Here is a 17,714-nt window from a genome sequence, read left to right as displayed (position 1 = left end):
TCAGCCACTGCACCTAGCCAAGGCTTGCTTTTAATAAAACAAAACCATTGTGTCAATTGTGGTCCATTCCAACATCATATATTAAGTGGTGGTACTGTGGGATCAAGTGTAAGGCTCTTCTTCATTGAACTTGCCTCTCCTTCTGCATCTGTGAGTCCACAACCTGCCCAGCTGCACGTGCCAGCCCTAATCCACTACCACCCATTCGCCTAAACTAGAAACCTGAGACTCATCATTGATTTCCTCTCATATTTTTCTTATCCACTTCTCTCACTCCTGACTGCTTCTGCCTCGTTCCTAAGCTGCTCCTGGGAGTGTTTGTCTCCTAGCAAAGAGTTCAATGACCATGTATAGAATAAACGACTTAATTTGATATGAGCTATGATTAACTCTTTTCTCCAGGAGTGCTCTGCCAAGAATGGACACAAAAACCCCTGGTTCTTTACACTGTTCCGGTGTCATCTCCTCCAAGAAGCCCTTTGGATTCTCTCCCTCCAATCAGACTGGCGTATGTGATCCTCCTCGGATTTTCCAAAGCAACCTGTGCTTACCTTTACCAAAAACACAATTCTGTCTCATAACCATCAATTTACTTGTCTGCATGCCCTACTAGATAGGGACTTCTACACTTGGATCCTCAACACCTCACATAGTATCTGGTACAAAGTACAAAGACAATGAATGTTGTTGAATGAGTGGATGAATGATATAGAGAGCAAGTGCAGTGAGAGGTACATACAAAGTAGTCCTAAGAGGAGACAGCTGAAGGAGAAGCTAAATCTGCTGTTGGGATGCGTAACAGTGCCATTTGAACTCGTCTTGAAGGATGAGTTGTAGTTCTCCTAGTGATCAAGACAAGGAAGGGTATTCCAAGCAAAAGGAATAGCATGAACAAAAAAGCATGTAGGGAAGAAAGCACATGCAGTATTTAAGACCACAGGAGCCTGGCAAAGTTCAAGAACAGCTTTCAGTTGTTGAGCAGATGTGGAGGAAAGGAGGAAAGGAGGCAGATGTGGCTAGAAAGATTGTTTTAAACAAGTTATGAAAGACCTGGAAGTGATACCAAGGGGTTTGAAGATTATAAGATAGAAAGCCACTGAAGTTTTAAGGCAGCGTAATAACACGATCAGCTCTCTAAAAGAAAAAATAATATTTTGTTTCCTTTTAAGTGACTAAAAGTCATAGATCTAACTTTCTCCATTTTTAGATTTCTTGATAATTCATGAAAATAAAAAGCAAAGGCCAGCTGAAGCAATTCTTCTCCTGACTGGTCTGAACGAGGGATTTTTCTTTTTTCTTTTTCTTGTTTTCTGGCCAGTCACTTGGTGAAGTGAGTGCATCATACAGCTGGGAAAACACGAGCTTCTCGAGTTTGTTTGGCTTCTGAGCGATGTGGGTGAGCGCGAGTCTGGGCAGTGTGTCAGCTCCTTCCTGAAAGTCTGGGTCAAGGAAGTCCACAACACAACCTTGTTTACTTGATTTTGCTTTCAGCATTGAGAACGCTGGTTCTGATTACTGCAAAGGTGTATGTGGTTACTGTTGGCTCACAACCCTGTAATTCCTTTGAAAAGATGATCTGATTGGGACAACTGTGACTTTAATACTTCAGTTCCTTTGGAAACATCCAGATGAAAAGTGATGCATTATTTTCCTAGTGGCTTTTGTTCCTGGCTAACTGTAACAGTTTGTTGGATCACTGGGAGTAATTCTGTGGAGCTGAGTTTGCTGGGCTGGCAGATTTGGAGGGGTAGACAAAGAATGACCAGTCTGAAGCAACCCTTCTAGCTCAGACACGTGAATTCACAACAAATGTTTACTGAGTGCTTGCTATGTGCCAGGCACTGCATCAGGCACTGGGCAACCAAGATGAACAAGACAGTTTCTACTAGAGTCCGCTAACTAGACTGAAAACTCATCAAAGATAAATGCCAACTCTTAATTCTGTTTACATCCCCCAAATTGTCTAGGGCAGTATCTAGCTTAAGGCAGAGTCCCCAACAAACACCAAATGTTTAAACAGGCATATTTCCATTTTGCACAGTAAATATTTACTAAGTGCCTACTAGGGACTGACGTTGTATTAGATAGTAGAGATACTAAAGACTACTAAAATAGAGCTCATACCCTCAAGCTGCTCATGGTCTGGTGGGGAAGACAGACATTAAAACATTAATCACCTGTAATCCCAGCACTTCAGGAGGCAGAGGCGGGTGGATCGCTTAAACCTAGGTGTTGGCAAAACCCTGTCTCTACAGAAAAATCAAAAATTATGCATAGTGGTGCACACCTATAGTCCCAGCTACTCAAGAGGCTGAGGCAGGAGGATCGCTTGAGCCCCGGAGGTCAAGGCTGCAGTGAACAGTGTTCACACCACTGCACTCCAGCCTGGGCAACAAAGTGAGACCCTGTCTCAAAACAAAAAACAAAACCACAACATTATTCAACTTGTACAAATTTGAACCCCGTAGGAGCCCCTGAGCCCCTGAGAAACACCTTGTCACCTAGTCCCTCCTCTGGAGCCCCCAGATCTCCCTACGAAATGGATAATAACTGGCATAGAAGAGAGACCCCAGGATGCTTCTCCAGCAAGCACTATGTCCATTCTGATTGGCCAATGCATTTGTCTTTTTGCTTGATAATATTTTAGTATCATTCCTGCAGGGGGTAATTGCAACACAAGACACTCATGTATGGGGGACAGAGGAAGAAATAACTTCATCATATGAGAGGGCTGCCCAATTCCATTTGGAAGGGGTGTATGCAGCCTCCAGCAAAACCCAACACAGCAGGTGATATTTTGTTTCTAGGAGTCTACTCAAAACCCCTGCTCCCACAAGCACGAGCACAAGTACAGACCCCAGCTTCAAGGAACTGTGCGCACCACAGGCGAGGGGGCACCTGAACATTATTTCATTATGGATTTTAGGCTGGGCCTAGTGGCTCACATCTGTAATCCCAGCACTTTGGGAGGCTGAGGCAGGTGGATCATTTGAGGTCAGAGTTCAAGACCAGCCTGGCTAACATGGTGAAACCCCATCTCTACTAAAAATACAAAAATTAGCTGGGTGTGGTGGCATGTGCCTGTAATCCAAGCTACTCAGGAGGCTGAGGCAGGAGAATCACTTGAACCCAGGAGGCAGAGGTTGCAGTGAGCCGAGACCGTACCACTGTACTCCAGCCTGGGCGACAGAGTGAGACCCTGTTCCAAAAAATAAATAAATAAATAGATAAATAAATAAATAAATAAGGATTTTAGATACAGAAAATCATTTTGAAGTGATATTGTAAAATATTTTAAGTTTAAGGTTAATTTTTAAAATTTCTCCTATTCTAGGCCAATCGTACCCACAAGCATAGTGTTGTAGTCATCTTCATTCAAATAACCTCATTATCTACTGAGTCATTAGATGCACTTGTGAGCAGTAATGATCCAGAGAACCTTCTGAGAGCTAGTTTAAAAATCTTTAGAGCTAATCCTTCTCTCAGGGGAGAGAGGAATGCTTTGGTTTCCTCTTCATGCCTTGCAAAGCTGAGGTTTAGAGTCTAGAAATGTTATTGGAGCCTTCAATATTCTGCAAAATTGAAAGAAAGGGAAGGAGAGAGAGAGGAAGAAAGGAAGGAAGGAGGGAAAGAAGGAGGGAGAGAGGGAGAGAAAGAAAGGAAAAAGATAATCAACCAGGTCAGGCTTGGTGGCTCCCACCTGGAATCCTAGCACTTTGGCAGGCTGAGCAGGGAGGATCACTTGAGGCCAGGAGTTTGAGACCAGCGTGAGCAACATGGCAAAACCCTGTCTCTACAAAAAATACACACACACACACACAAATTAGCAGGGTGTGGTGCTACACACCTGTAGTCCTAGCTACTTGAGGGGCTGAGGTAGGAGGATTGCTCAAGCCCAGGAGGTCAAGGCTGCAGTGAGCCAAAATCACGCCATTGACTGCAGCCTGGGTGACAAAGTGAGATCTTGTTTCAAAACAAACAAACAAACAACAACAGCAGCAAACATACAATTCTTCCCAAACTTCTCAGATTTTCAAAATATTGACTCATGAGACCCTGAAGCTGAAAGGGTCGATTTCCCAGTTGTAAATCGGTCAAACAGCTTGTCTAAGCTGGTTTCTCAATAGGAACCACAATTATTCAATGGAAATATGTCAACTGTTCCTGGCTCAAATTTTATGAGAAAAACAATGAAACAAATTACACTTGTTGGTGTTTTATAGGTAACTGAAACTGGCTTCTTAAAATTCAGGTGTTGGACTATTGAGAACATGCTAGTTCCTTCATTAACTCTTTTGTTTTTACCTCCTTTCACTCAAGGCAGGATTTCATAATATTGATTATTTAAAAATAAATTAATGGGTCAGGCGCGCTGGCCCACGCCTGTAATCCTAGCACTTTGGGAGGCCAAGGTGGGCTGATCACTTGAGCTCAGGAGCTCAAGACCAGCCTGTGCAACATGGCAAAACCCCATCTGTACAAAAAATACAAAAAAAAAAAAGAAAGAAAATTAGCGAGGCATGGTGGTGGGCACCTGTAGTCCCAGCTACTTGGGGTCTGAGGTGGGAGAATCACTTGAGGTCAGGAGGCAGAGGCTGCAGCGAGCCAAGATCATGCCACTGCACTCTAGCCTGAGTGACAAAGTGAGACCTTATCTCAAAGTAAATAAATAAATAGAAATAAATTGCTGGCATGAGACTAGGTTAGTTTCTAGTCACTTCTCCAGCCTCATCTTCCTTTACCTCTATGTTGTACATACAAATGATAGCACTCCATCCCCAAGCAGATTCTGTACCGTTTCCCCTCCAGGCATTAGTCGCTCTGTCCCCTCTCCATAGAATGACGCCTCCCTCAATTTTCTCTGAAAATGTTTGTGTTCTCCAGGATGTCTCTCCTCATCTCCTTTCCTCCTCTGGATAAGGAGCTCTTCCTTTGTGCTCCTATTTCACACTCAGCACCTCTCCATCACTGCAATGACCACCTTCTATCATAAGCACCATGTTTGTATATATATTGCTGTCTTTCCCTCTCCCCAGACACAGTGACAAAATAAAGCATCACTCATTTTTCACATTTTTATGGCCTCACATACTACCTGAAAATAGTAGGTACTTGTATCAGTCATCTATTGCTGCATAACAAATTACCCCAAAACTTAGCGTTTGAAAATCACAATATTTATTATCTCACAGTTTCTCTGAGTCAGAAATTCAGGAACAGGTGCAGCTTAGTTGGGTGATTGGGGTGCAGATCTCTCACAAGGCTGTAGTCAAGGTGTCTGTCAGGCTACAATCTCAAGGGTCAACGGCAGAGGGGAGTCTGTTTCCCAGCTCACTCGGGTGGCTGTTGGCAGTCCTCAGAAAATTGACTTTCCAGCTCAGTCATGTGGTATTGGCAAATGTTAGGATCCTTGCTGACTGTTGACTGAAGATATTATTTCCTTGCCACACAAATTTCTCCATAATGTTACTCAAAACACAGCAGCTGGATTTCCCCAGACTGAAGTCTGAGAAAGAGTGAGGTAGAAGTCACAGTCCTCTTGTAACCTAATCTCAAAAGTGACATTCTGTCACTTTTGTTGTATTCTATTTGCTAGAAGTGAGTCACTAGGTCCAGCACACATTCAAGGAAAGGAGATTGCACAAGGATGTGAATTCTGGAAGGTGGAGATCACTGGGGACCATCTTCAGGCTGCTGACCACAGTGCTCAATAAATCTGTAAACAAATGGACAAATCTCTCCGGACAGAAACGAGCCCTTTCTTCCCTGAAGATCCACAGCGTTTGAATTATTAGAGAATGCAGCACAATGTGACTTTAGCTGAACATGTGTTCATATACCTTGCCGGATTATAAGCAACTGAGTAAAAACAGTGCCAAACATATGGCTGGCACGCAGTAAGTAATTCCTTGAGTGGGTGAATAAGTGAAAGAAAGTGTGGCAGAGACTAGGACTTGTCCATTAATATCTGTTCTTCAATGATATAATTTTTTTATTTTTAGCTAGGCACATAGGCATGCCACTGGAGACTACATTTCCCAATATCCCTGCAACTGGAGGTGGCCATGCTGCTAGTATTGGGCGAATGGGATGTGAGAACCCTGGGCAAAACTTTTGTTTCTCTCTTTCCTTTGACTGGAATACAGAGGTTTGAGTGAGACCCTGAGCAGGGAAAGATACAATGAGAGTAGCAGGACCATCCTATCAGACTACTGACTACCAGACAACCTCTGGGCTAGTCCATGAAGCAGAATTAAACTTTTTTCCTTTGTTCTTCTTTTTTTTTTTTTTTTTTTTTTTTTGAGGTGGAGTCTCACTCTCTCCCAGGCTGGAGTGCAGTGGTGTGATCTCGGCTCACTGCATCCTCGCCTCCTGGATTCAAGCGATTCTCCTGCCTCAGCCTCCCAAGTAGCTGGGACTATAGGCGCATGCCACCATGCCCAGCTAATTTTTTTCTATTTTTAGTAGAGACAGCGTTTCACCATGTTGGCCAGGCTGGTCTCGAACTCCTAAACTCAAATGATCGGCCCGCCTCAGCCTCCCAAAGTGCTGGGATTATAGGCGTGAGTCACCACGCCCAGCCAGAACTAAATTTTTATCCTATAAAAACTACTGTTCTCTAGAGTCCCGTCATTATACCAGCACAGAGTATTCCTGTCAAATACAGAATTTTAAAAGCAAATGAGAAGGCACCCACCATCCCTTCTTCTCCTTCATAACTAGCCCATGCTTTAAACACACCCAAAATACTTGTTAGATGTAATTGCGTCTATGGGAACACTGGGCCGTCTTGGTGGATGAGAAGGAGTATTCAGTCATCTTTCCCCTTTGTTAGGCAAGTGCAGGCTTCTTTCAGTTAGCACTTGTAAGATTCAGAGACTCTGGGGCTCCTCAGAGAAGTGGCCTACAGCAGCACAAAGTGGCCCTAACTTTCAAAGGTTGTGGCAGAAAGCCACCAAGGAGAGGCACACATCAGAGTGGATTCTTCTCAAGGAAAATCTGTCCAGGCTGAGGTTTCCTTGCAGGATTTGATTTGTTTTCCAAAAAAGGAGAAGAGTTCTCAGCACAAGCCCTGCAAAGCACCAGGCCAGCAGCTCCTCCAGACCCCTGCAGCTGTCAAGGGCCAGTGTTCCACTGCGCAGAGGCGGCCACGGTAGTTCTGGCTCCCTACTCGTCTGCTCTCAGGGCACTGGCCACGCTGCAGTTTTGGAGGAGCAGGATTTCTGCCTTAATCTGAAAGTGGAGAGGATCCAGGACCTGAAACTGGATGGTTTAGTTCTGCTTGTATTCTTTTATAGTATACGGATGGAAGGCTCCACCAACACCATCTTCAAATGCCAAAATAAAATGCTCATCCAGCCAAATCATCTCTGCTGAGGCTAGCACAAGGAGATGACAAAACCTTGTTAAAATACAGGAAGGAGCTAGGAAGGAAGTGGAATAAGGGTTTCTTGCCTGGATTGAAAAAAATCTGTTAATGGGGTAGATATATGCCAAGTATAGAGTCATTTGAAGATATTTCTTTTTCATGGGCAGGCAAATTTGAGAAACCAGAAGAGAAAGAAGGGGTGAAGAACTCCAGGTTAAAGTCACAGATTCAGTTGTCTTAGAATGTGGGGAAGTTTTAAAGCACCTGCTGTCTGGGACCTTCTAGAAATATCTAAGGCACTTAAGAAGTCAGCTATGTCCATTCCCAACAACAATTCTGAGTGTGCAAAGACTTAGTTTTTAATGCTGTTGATGGTAGAGGAGGGAGACAGTAAATCTGACTTGAAGGATGATTCAGATTTAATAGATGGCCACTGGCAGACAGTAGAGAGCATTTCAGGCAGGGAGCAGCATGAGCTACATTTCTGGGGTCCGAGAGTACAAGGGGTGTTTCTGGAACTCCCAGTGACCCAGAGAGGAAGGATCACAGGGTACTTGAGTGATGTCTTTGATAAGAAAGAATGGAGATGATTTCAATTAAAAATAGTGCAAAGGATATGGGAAGAAGTAAAGAAGGGTTAATGGAGCAGAGAGAAAAGAGACATTCTATTCTGTAGAATCCAGCTGCACAGCAGCATAGTGGTTAGCTCTGTGGCTCACGACTCCATGGCTTAAGTCAAAGCCTCTGAAGTCACCCACTGTATTAGTATCCTTGGCTGCCATAACAAAGTACCACAGATTGGTGACTTAAGTTTATTTAAGCCATTCAGAAATTTATTGTCATGGTAACCATCTCTTCCTCTACTTCATAACTAGCCCATGTTTAAACACACCCAAAATATTTGTTAGATGTAGTTGTGCCTATAGGACCATTGGGTTGTGTTGGTGGATGAGAAGGAGTATTTAAGTCATCTTTCCCCTTTGTGGGATTGTCACCCACTCTATTAGTATCCTAGGCTGCCATAAATTTATTTAAGCCATTCAGAAGTTTATTGTCTCACAGTTCTGGAGGCCAGCAATCTGAGATCAGAGTGTTGACAGAGTCTGTTCCTTCTGAGGCTATGAGGGAGAATCTGTCCCGTGCCTCTCTCCTATCTTCTTGTGGTTTGCTGGCAATCTTTGGCTTGTAGGTGCATCCCCCAGATCTCTGCCTTCATCTTCATATGGCATTCTCCCTGAATGCATGTCTGTCTCTATCTTCAAATTCCCCCCTTTTATAAGAATGCAGCCATACTGCATTAGGCCCACCCTAACAAACATATCTTATCATCTGCAAAGACTGCTTTTCCATGTTAGGTCATATTCACGGGTACCAGGGTTAAGACTTTCATATATTTTGGGGGACACGATTCAACCCCAAACAGCCACTTGGTATTGCAAAATGTGCTTGGTCTTTTAGCCCCAAGAACCTGTCTAAAACAGGATGAAGGGTGTTCTTGGTGCAAGGATTGGCATAAAATCAGTGCCTAACACACATCAGTGGTACTACCGTGCATACAGAGAACCGTCTATAGAAGCCAACCCCTGGCATAACTTCTAATTCAGGAACGTAGACAGAGGGACCGCTGACAGGTCCCCAATTTACTGATTTTCCCCACTCCCAACTCCAGTGCCTAAAGTCTTAGGGGCTTGATAAATATTTTCTGCAGTTTATGACTCTGTAACTTGACCTAATTTTTACTTGAAGCCACTATACTCCCATGGTAACAGAAACTGAAATGTCATCCATTTGAGGTTTCTCTCACCCCCTTTCCTGGGATTGTGGCTAAATTTCAGTGAGTCATGCCACGCCAAGACTCAGGGCAGAGACATGGGAGCTGGTTCTTAGTTCACTGGTCCAGCTAGGCTTCTGATGAGACTCCCAGTATCCTGCTGGTCCTAAGGAAGCAGTGCCCACAGGCATTGTTCCTGTCCCAACAGTCCCTGAGGTCTGGCAGGGCCCTCTATCATCTCTATGCCTCACAAGGGCAGTGGATCCTTCGACTCCCTCCATGCCAGGCTGGAGCAAAGGACTCCTCTGGGTCTGCAGCCACTCCCTCATGGGATCTTCCTGCTTTCCCCCAGGGTTCTTCCCAGGAAAGAGGTAGAGCACTCCCGCCTCGGGCTTCCCAAAACTTTCTAGGGGACCTGCAGTGCCTGGGGACTCCCCATGTTAGACTGGCCCACCCTGCTCTTATTAACTTCATCCTCTACCTCCTCAAACCCAGCTAGATGGGAGGAACCTTCTGTCTCTCTTTACTGTTTCTCCCCAGACATTTTGGAGATACCTTAATCCAGTCCTCTTTGTTCCACTGAGGACTCAAAGTTTTAGAAAGCAAAACCAGAAAGACAGAGGGGGCGGGGCACTATTTGTGCTTTCATCCTTAACACCCCTTCCACTGAGGTGTGGACTCAGACCCGCATACTGCATTAACAGGAAAACACCAGAGGAAATAAGTTAACATTTTAAAAATATTACCTCAGCTTGTTTTGGTGCATAAATAAATAAATAAGGCACTTGGGGCCAGATCCTGAGCCAGCTTCATGAAAATCCTCACTTCTGAGGTCCCACCAACACCTAGGTTTCCAGTGAGAGGGCCCAGAGCCCCCACACCTTTTCCACCCAGAAGTCAGAGCTCAGGCTGTGGTTTCTATGGTGTCCAAGAGCTCCCTGACCACCTGCCCCAAGTGGAATCACTAATTTCTTCTGCTGTGCTCCCAAGCGTGGCTGCAGTTCTAATGAGCATGCACCCATGCTGCCTGGCATTACTACAGTTAATATTCTACAGAATATTCCACCAGCTCTTCCCCAACCTATGCACCAAAGGGAAAGCTCTGTCACTTACTACCAGGGTGATTTTTCTGTCCTCCCATTTTCCTCATAGGTAACATGAGGATAAGGATCCCCACCTGCTGGGTTGCTGCAAGGGTTAGGTAACACAGCCTCAGTGAAGCCCCAAGCCATGGCCCAACAGGTGGTGGGTGTTGTGAATAGCTGGGGCTGGGGCTGGGGCCTGCTTGGGTACACTCTCCTTGGCCTCACTTGCACAGGCCAGGGGGTGAGCCATCATGTTAACGAGGCTGCTGCAGCAGAAGGGCCTCAGCCTGTGGACTTCACCCAACAGAAGGGCAATCACTAAAACCCACTCATGCCTTAAACCAGCCCAGGTTAAGGTCATAGTGACCCACTCAATAACTAAGCTCTCATGGAACGTCAGCTATGAGCCAGGTGTTTTCATGCACCTGACATCGGGCACCCCCATGGGGTGCTGGGGGAGGCCGATACGGACAGAAGAACAGGATAATAATGTAAAGAGCTAAAAAACAACTGGGTTCAAAGTGCTATGGGATCACAGAAGAACACTGATTGTTTACTTGTGGTCATTCATTTATTCATACCACCTTCATAGCCACCTGTTTTTCCAGAAAGGATGTAAGGAGGCCTGGGAGAAATAAAGAATTCTACGCTATCAGTCATCTGGAAGTCTGGCCTTGAAGGCTGTCATTAAGCATATCAGGAGGACAGAGACTGTCCAGGCTCAGGGCACAGCAAGGACAAGAGCATGGATATGTGGACACATCAGCCTGAGATGCTGCTTTTCCCAGGCAAGTGCTTTTCCCAGTGAGTGCTGGTCCCCAGATGTCCCCAGGCCTTATTCCTTCACCTCACCTCTTTCAGGTTCCTGTTCAGATGTCCCTTTCTCAGCAAGGCCTTCCGTAATCACCAGTGGTACGCCAGGGCTGGCTAGTCCCAGTTCACAAGAGCTGATTGTTAAATTTCCAGGAAATGTGCTAGCTGGTGAGTAAACACAGACATTAGTGAAAACTAAATTCTGTGAATTTATAACTAAATAAATTGTATTAGCAGCCCAGGTTTTAAACATACTCGAAACACCTCATTGCCTAATTATTTTACATTTTACTATTACCTACACTTGAGGTTATTTACATCTACTACATCCGTATGGTAGGTATACTACATAATACTGTGCTAATGTGCACTCCCAATTTCCCATTTAATGATGTTGAATTCATAGCTTTAAATAAGCCAGGTACTGTGATGTGTGCTTGTAGTCCCAGCCCAGGTAGAGGCTGATGTGGGAGGATCACTTGAACCTAGGAGTTCAAGGCTGCTGTGAGCTACGATCGCTCCGCTGCACTCCAGCCTGTGCAATAGAGCAAGACCCTGTCTCTAAATAAATAAATAAAATTTATAGCTTTGATCTTCCATGGCAAGGATATTTCCACCGTTGAAATTGGCCATTGTTACAAATCAGGGCTTTTTTCCTGCAGAAAGCCAGTTGTTAAGCATTTACCAGCACACCACTGCTAGCCATCTTATTCAAAATTGTAATCACCCTCCCACCTCCAATCTTATCTACTCTCATTTATTTTTTTCATAGAACATATTGCTTTCTAACAGGTTACACAATTTATTTAGCATTCTTATTTCCTTTCTCACCACATCAGAAAGCAAGTTACATGAAGGCAGCGATGTTTTTCTACTGTGTCCTTCATGGAATCGCGGTGCCCAGAAGAGTACCTGGCTGTGCTCGGCAAATCTTTATTGAATGAATGTTGTCGAACGCTGGGACTTTCTGTGGGTGTGACTGGCAGGGATAGGGATTAGGGCTCCTCCCATCACCTTGCCTTTGCCCAGTGGGGCTGTTCCTGACTCCAGGCTGACCCCTGCCTCCCTCCCTGCCATCTCCTCGATGCCTACAGACTCAGGGGAGTCTCAAGTAAATGTGTTCCTCGGGACCCCGAGTCTGTGGGATTTCTCTTTGCTCTGCCAACTCTGGCCTGAGACCAAAAAGTACTCACTTAATGTTACAGAGAATAAAGCTTTGTTGGCCTTTAAGACAGTGGTTCCCAACTGGCACCCAACCAGCACCCAGGAACTCGTTAGAAATGCAAGTTCTCAGGCCCCACCCCAGACACAATGAACCGGAAATTCTGGGGATGAGGCCCAGGAATTTGTGTTTCTGAGACGCCAATGCAGGAGACTCCAATGCATGCTCATTTGAGAACCACTGACTTAAGCCTTAGAGTCATTCTGAGCCAGTGGTTCTCAATGGGGACAATTTTGTTCCCAAGGGAACATTTGTCAGTATCGAGATATTTTCAGTTGCCATAGCTGGGGGGCAGGTGCTAGTGGCACCTAGTGGGTAGAGGCGTGGATGCTGCTAACCCTCCTACAATGCACAGGGCAGCTCCTACAACAGAATTATCTCGCCCAAATGTCAATAGTGCATAGGCTGAGACCCTGCTTTAAAGTATCCTCACTTTCCTACATCCATCCAGCTCTGCTTTCTTGTCTTTTCTACAGTAACCAACCTGCCCACCTTTGACAGTCAACTCTGAGGAAGACAAACGAGACTGGTGACCTGCCTCATGGATATTTTCTTGCACTAAGGAACAGGGACAATTAAACTGACCTTCACAATCCAGGTTGTTAAGTGTTATGATTGGGAAAATAGCAAGGTGATGCCCCCAACCCAAGCCTGAAACTTCAGGGAGGGCTTCTGAGGAAAAGGGGCCTCTATTCTCAGCCTTCAGGGCAGAGTTAGATTTCATCAGGGCTGGGGTGGGTGGGAGGTAGCTTTCCTTATGCAGCACTTACTGTGTTTCAGTCACTGTGCTCAGTGTTTCAGCAATACTGTCTCAACACCTTCTGAGATAGACACTATTGTTAGCACAATTTTATGAATGGAGACACTGTAGCCTGGAGATATTAAATAGCTTGCCTAAAGCCAGACATCTAGGAAATGTCGAAGCAGGAACTTGAATCTGGTCTGTAGACTCCAAAGCCTAAAAGGAGGTGGCTGCAGTTTACAGAGGGCAAAGAGAGTGGACTGGGTTGTTTTTTTTTTTAATACAATTAACTCTTGTGTTATGGGTTAAATTGTGTCCACCCCCTCACCCTAAATTCATCCTGATCTCCAGGACCATAGAATATAACCATATTTGGAGAAAGATCGTCAAAGAGGTGGTTTAGTTAAATGAGGCCTTCTGGGTGGGATCTAACCCAGTATGACTGGTGTTCTTATAAGAGGAAGGGACTGAGCATGGTGGCTCATGCCTGAAATCCCAGCACTTTGGGAGGCTGAGGTGGGAGGAGCACTTGAGGCCAGGAATTTAAGACCAGCCTGGGCAACACAGTGAGACCCTGTATCAACAACAACAACAACAAAAAGTAGCCAGGTGTGGCAGCACATGCCTGCAGTCCTAACTACTCAGGAGGATCTCCAGCTTGTGCAACAGAGGGAGACACTGTGTCAAAAACAAAATTAAAAAAGAGACACCAAGGATGCGCATGCACAGAGAAAGGCCATTCGAGGACACAGGAAGAAGGCAGCCATCTGCAAGGAGGCCTCAGGAAAAACCAATTTTCCCAGCACCTTGATCTTGGAACTAGCCTCCAGAACTGCAAGAAAATTAATTTCTTTTGTTTAAGCTACCCAGTCTGTAGCACTTTGTGATGACAAATGTAGCAAAGTAATACTCCTTGCTTCCTCTTTGGGGACACTGCTTTCTTTGATGGTAGGAAAATTCAGGGGATGTTTCGTTCTGTTTTCTCTGCCATAAAGTAAAAAAGACAGATCTGGGGTTTTGCCCTCCTCTCTCTACATACATCTCAAGAGGATTGCTGGGCCCCTCCAGTTTCCTCTGCCTCAGGGGCATGTACTGAACCAAAGCTGCTGAGAGACAATTTCTCTTCCGGCTTTTGTAAGAGCCAAAATTCATTAAGAAGACAGTGCAGTGTGTCCATTAAGAAGACAGTGCAGTGGAGTGCAGGAGAGAGCCTTAAGTGGCAGAGGCAGATTCTCTGAGGTACAGAGGTGATAGTGATCTGAGGGGTCAAAAGGGCACTCAAGCCTCCTTTCCTGGCAGCACCACATAGAGTGGCCATTGGACACCTGGCATGGCTGACTACACTCACCTTCTCATGCAATAGAGCACTGGGACCTCAAAGCATACATGATGTGCATTTCAGCCACTGCCAGCAGGGATCCACGACTGCAGCCACCACTGAGAAGTTTTTCTCTGCTTATGGGCCCTAGAACTGATACTGCTTCTGAAGGGCGTGAGATGCAGTTAGCACCAATGACAGCTGAGACGGAATCTCCCATCAGCCCAGAGAGATGGAGGGCTTATGTTGGATTGAGCTGAACTTAAAGCTAAAAAGAAAGCAATGCGATATTTTTGCACACCCAAATGTATGCATTAAGAGTCAAATTGACTAGGCTTGATTTTTAGAATTGGGCTACCAAAATATAGAGCAGAAGCCAATTCAAAACAAAGCTGAAAACACATTTTTTTCAGTAAGAGAGACAATGAGCCAGGAGAGGAGGAATAAGCTATCCAGTGTTTTTCTTTTGGCTCTGCCACTGTCTCCTGGCTCTATGTTGTCTCTGTCTAGGACTAATTAAGCTTGTCATCTGCATCAGAGGGATGGGGCGAAGATTAACAAGTTAAGTGGAGAAAGGCTCTTGAAGCTCCTTAGATGAAAGGGGATGTAATTAGCAAGGCCAGCAATGACTGCAGGCAGGCAGGCAGGAAGGCAGGTAGGCAGACAGGCAGGCAAGGCAGACTCTGCCCCCTTGCACTTACCAAAGAGCTAGTTAGAGCTCCCGGAAGGGGCTTCTGCAAATTCCACTCAAGCCTTCAGCACCAAGAGAAGAATTTTCCACATTTTCTTCCAGCCCTTGAATTCTGAGATTCGTTATGAGTGGAGGAAAAAGAAAATGTGTGCACCTCTCTAAACTGATTGAGAGAAGAAAAAGGTACAATGCTCATTCCTTTCTCCTCAGCACAAGCTGATCTGCATGAATAGGGGTTAATGATACACAAGGAAGCAAGCAGAGTTGAGAAGTCCAGCAAGTTCGGTGATGGCATGAGAGAGACATAGGTTCTAATGCTGACTCTGCCACTTACTGGTTATGAGAACTGAGGCCAAACACTTAATAATGTCCTCGAAATTCAGGTTCTTTATTTGCCCACGTGGGGATAATACTTCCTACCTCATGGAGTTGTATGGCTTAGATTTGTTTGTGCTGAACACATGGTACCCAAATAAGTGGATGTTTTTATAATGTCAGTCAATAATGCTACCGCTTGGTATGTAATAGGTACTAGAAATACTGGTTGGCCGAGCCCCTTCATTCAGCAGTTATTTATTGCACTATTTATTATGCCCATATTATTATATATACCCTGGGTGTAAAATGTTGAGCCACGCAGACACAATTCTGCCTTCACAGAGCTGATGTGTATTCAGACGATGATCTCCATAAACCCTCAAATCCTCCCCTCAATGCCTTGTTTGTACTCTTCAAAGGCATCACTTGAGTATTTTTTTAGTATTTTAATGTTTATTTATTTTTATTTCGATAGTTTTAGGGGTGCAAGTGGTTTTTGGTTACATAGAGGAATTATAAAGTGGTCAAGTCTTGGTTTCAGTATACCTGTCACCCAAGGAGTGTACATTGTACCAAATAGGTGATTTTTTTAAATCTCTCACCTGTCTACCACCCTCCCCATTTCTGAGTCTCCAATGACCATTATACTGCTCTGTATGCCTTTGCATACCCATGCCTTAGCTCCTACTTATAAGTGAGAACAAGCAGTATTTGGTTTTCCCTTCCTGAGTTATTTTGATTAGGATAATGGCCTTCAGTTCCATCCAAGCTGCTGCAAAAGACATTATTTCATTATTTTTATGGTTGAGTAGTATCCCATGGTAGATATGCCACATTTTCTTTATCCACTTATTGGTTTATAGGCACTTAGATTGATTCTATATCTTTGCAACTGTGAATTGTGCTGTAATAAACATATAGTGCAGGTGTCATTTTTATATAATGACTTATTTTCGTTTGGGTAGATACCCAGTAATGGGATTGCTGAAACAAATGGTAGATCTACTTTTAGTTCTTTGAAAAATCTCTATACTTTTTTCTGTAGAGATTGTACACATTTACATTCCCACCAACAGTGTATAAGCATTCTCTTTACACCACATCCGCACCATCTATTTTTCTTTTAATTTTTATAATGTCCATTCTAAATGGGGTAAGGTGGTATCTCATGGTGATTTTAATTTCCATTTCCCTGATAATTAGTGATGTTGGCCGTTTGTATATCTTCTTTTGAAAAATATCTGTTCAGGTTGTTTGCCCACTTTTTAATGGGATTCTTCATTTTTTTTCTTGCTGATTTGAGTTCCTTAGAGATTTGGAATATTAGGCCTTTGTCAGATGTATAGTTTGTAAATATTTTCTCCCATTCTGTAGGTTGTCTATTTACTCTGTTGATTATTTCTTTTGCTGTGCGGAAGCTTTTTATTTTAATTAAGTCCCATTTATTTATTTTTCATTTTATTGCATTTGCTGTTGGGGTCTTAGTTATAAATTCTTTGCCTAAGCCAATGTCCAGAAGTGTTTTTCCTAGGTTTTCTCCTTCTAGAATTTTTACGGTTTCAGGTCTTTCATTTAAGTCTTTAATCCACTTTGAGTTAATTTTTGTATATGGCAAGAGATAAGGATCTAGTTTCTTTCTTCTGTGTGTGGCTATCCAATTTTCTCAGCACCCCTTGTTGGATAGAGTGCCCTTTTTCCAGGGTATGGTTTTGTCTGCTTTGTTGAAGATCAGTTGGCTGTAGGAATTTGGCTTTATTTCTGGGTTCTCTATTCTGTTCTCTGTGTGTCTTCTTTTATACCAGTACCATGCTGTTTTGATTACCATAGCCTTGTAGTAGAATTTGAAATCTGGTAGTGTGATGCCTCCAGATTTGTTTTTTTGTTTGTTCGTTTGTTTGCTTATGGTTGCTCCGGCTATTTTGGCTCTTTTTTGGTTCCATATGAATTTTAGGATTATGATTTCTAATTCTGTGAAAAATTACGTTGGTATGTTGTTAGGAATTGTATTGAATCTGAAGATCACTTTGGGCAGTATGGTCATTTTCATGATATTTATTCTTCCAATCCATTAGCATGGGATTTTCTCCATTTGCTTGTGTCATCTATGATTTCTTTCATTAGTGGTTTGTAGTTCTCCTTGTAGAGCTCTTTCACTTCCTTGGTTAAGTATATTCCTAAAGTTGTTTTTTTGTTTGTTTTTTGCAGCTATTGTCAATGGGATTGAGTTCTTGATTTGATTCTCACCTTGGTTGTTCTTGGCATATAGCAGTGCTACCAATTTGTGTACATTGATTTTGTAACCTGAGACACTACTTAATTCATTTGTCGTAAGGCTCAAATGAGAGAGTTTGGCACATACGCTGTATTAGTTAAGGGGTTGTGGCC

The 17,714-nt window shown here is 43.9% G+C and overlaps 1 long non-coding RNA gene across 3 annotated transcripts in view; it reads right to left on the bottom strand.

The window, feature by feature from the left end:
- LOC117092071 overlaps positions 1-15,207 on the bottom strand; it is a 28,035-nt gene extending 12,828 nt beyond the window's left edge. The window contains exons 1-3 of one of the 3 annotated variants that reach the window (XR_004440618.1): positions 15,022-15,207; positions 11,078-11,203; positions 3,904-3,944 (exon numbers count right to left, since the gene is read on the bottom strand). This is a non-coding gene — a long non-coding RNA (uncharacterized LOC117092071). Of the gene's footprint in view, positions 1-3,903; positions 3,945-7,008; positions 7,380-11,077; positions 11,204-15,021 lie in introns of those variants that run through there. The other 2 variants (XR_004440619.1, XR_004440617.1) reach the window with 2 other exon arrangements.
- Positions 15,208-17,714: the final 2,507 nt, after the last annotated feature.

The sequence above is a fragment of the Trachypithecus francoisi genome, unplaced genomic scaffold, assembly GCF_009764315.1.
Source record: "Trachypithecus francoisi isolate TF-2019V2 unplaced genomic scaffold, Tfra_2.0 Lachesis_group12, whole genome shotgun sequence".
In the NCBI taxonomy this organism is placed as follows: domain Eukaryota; kingdom Metazoa; phylum Chordata; class Mammalia; order Primates; family Cercopithecidae; genus Trachypithecus; species Trachypithecus francoisi.
This window is presented reverse-complemented; position numbering and strand designations above follow the sequence as displayed.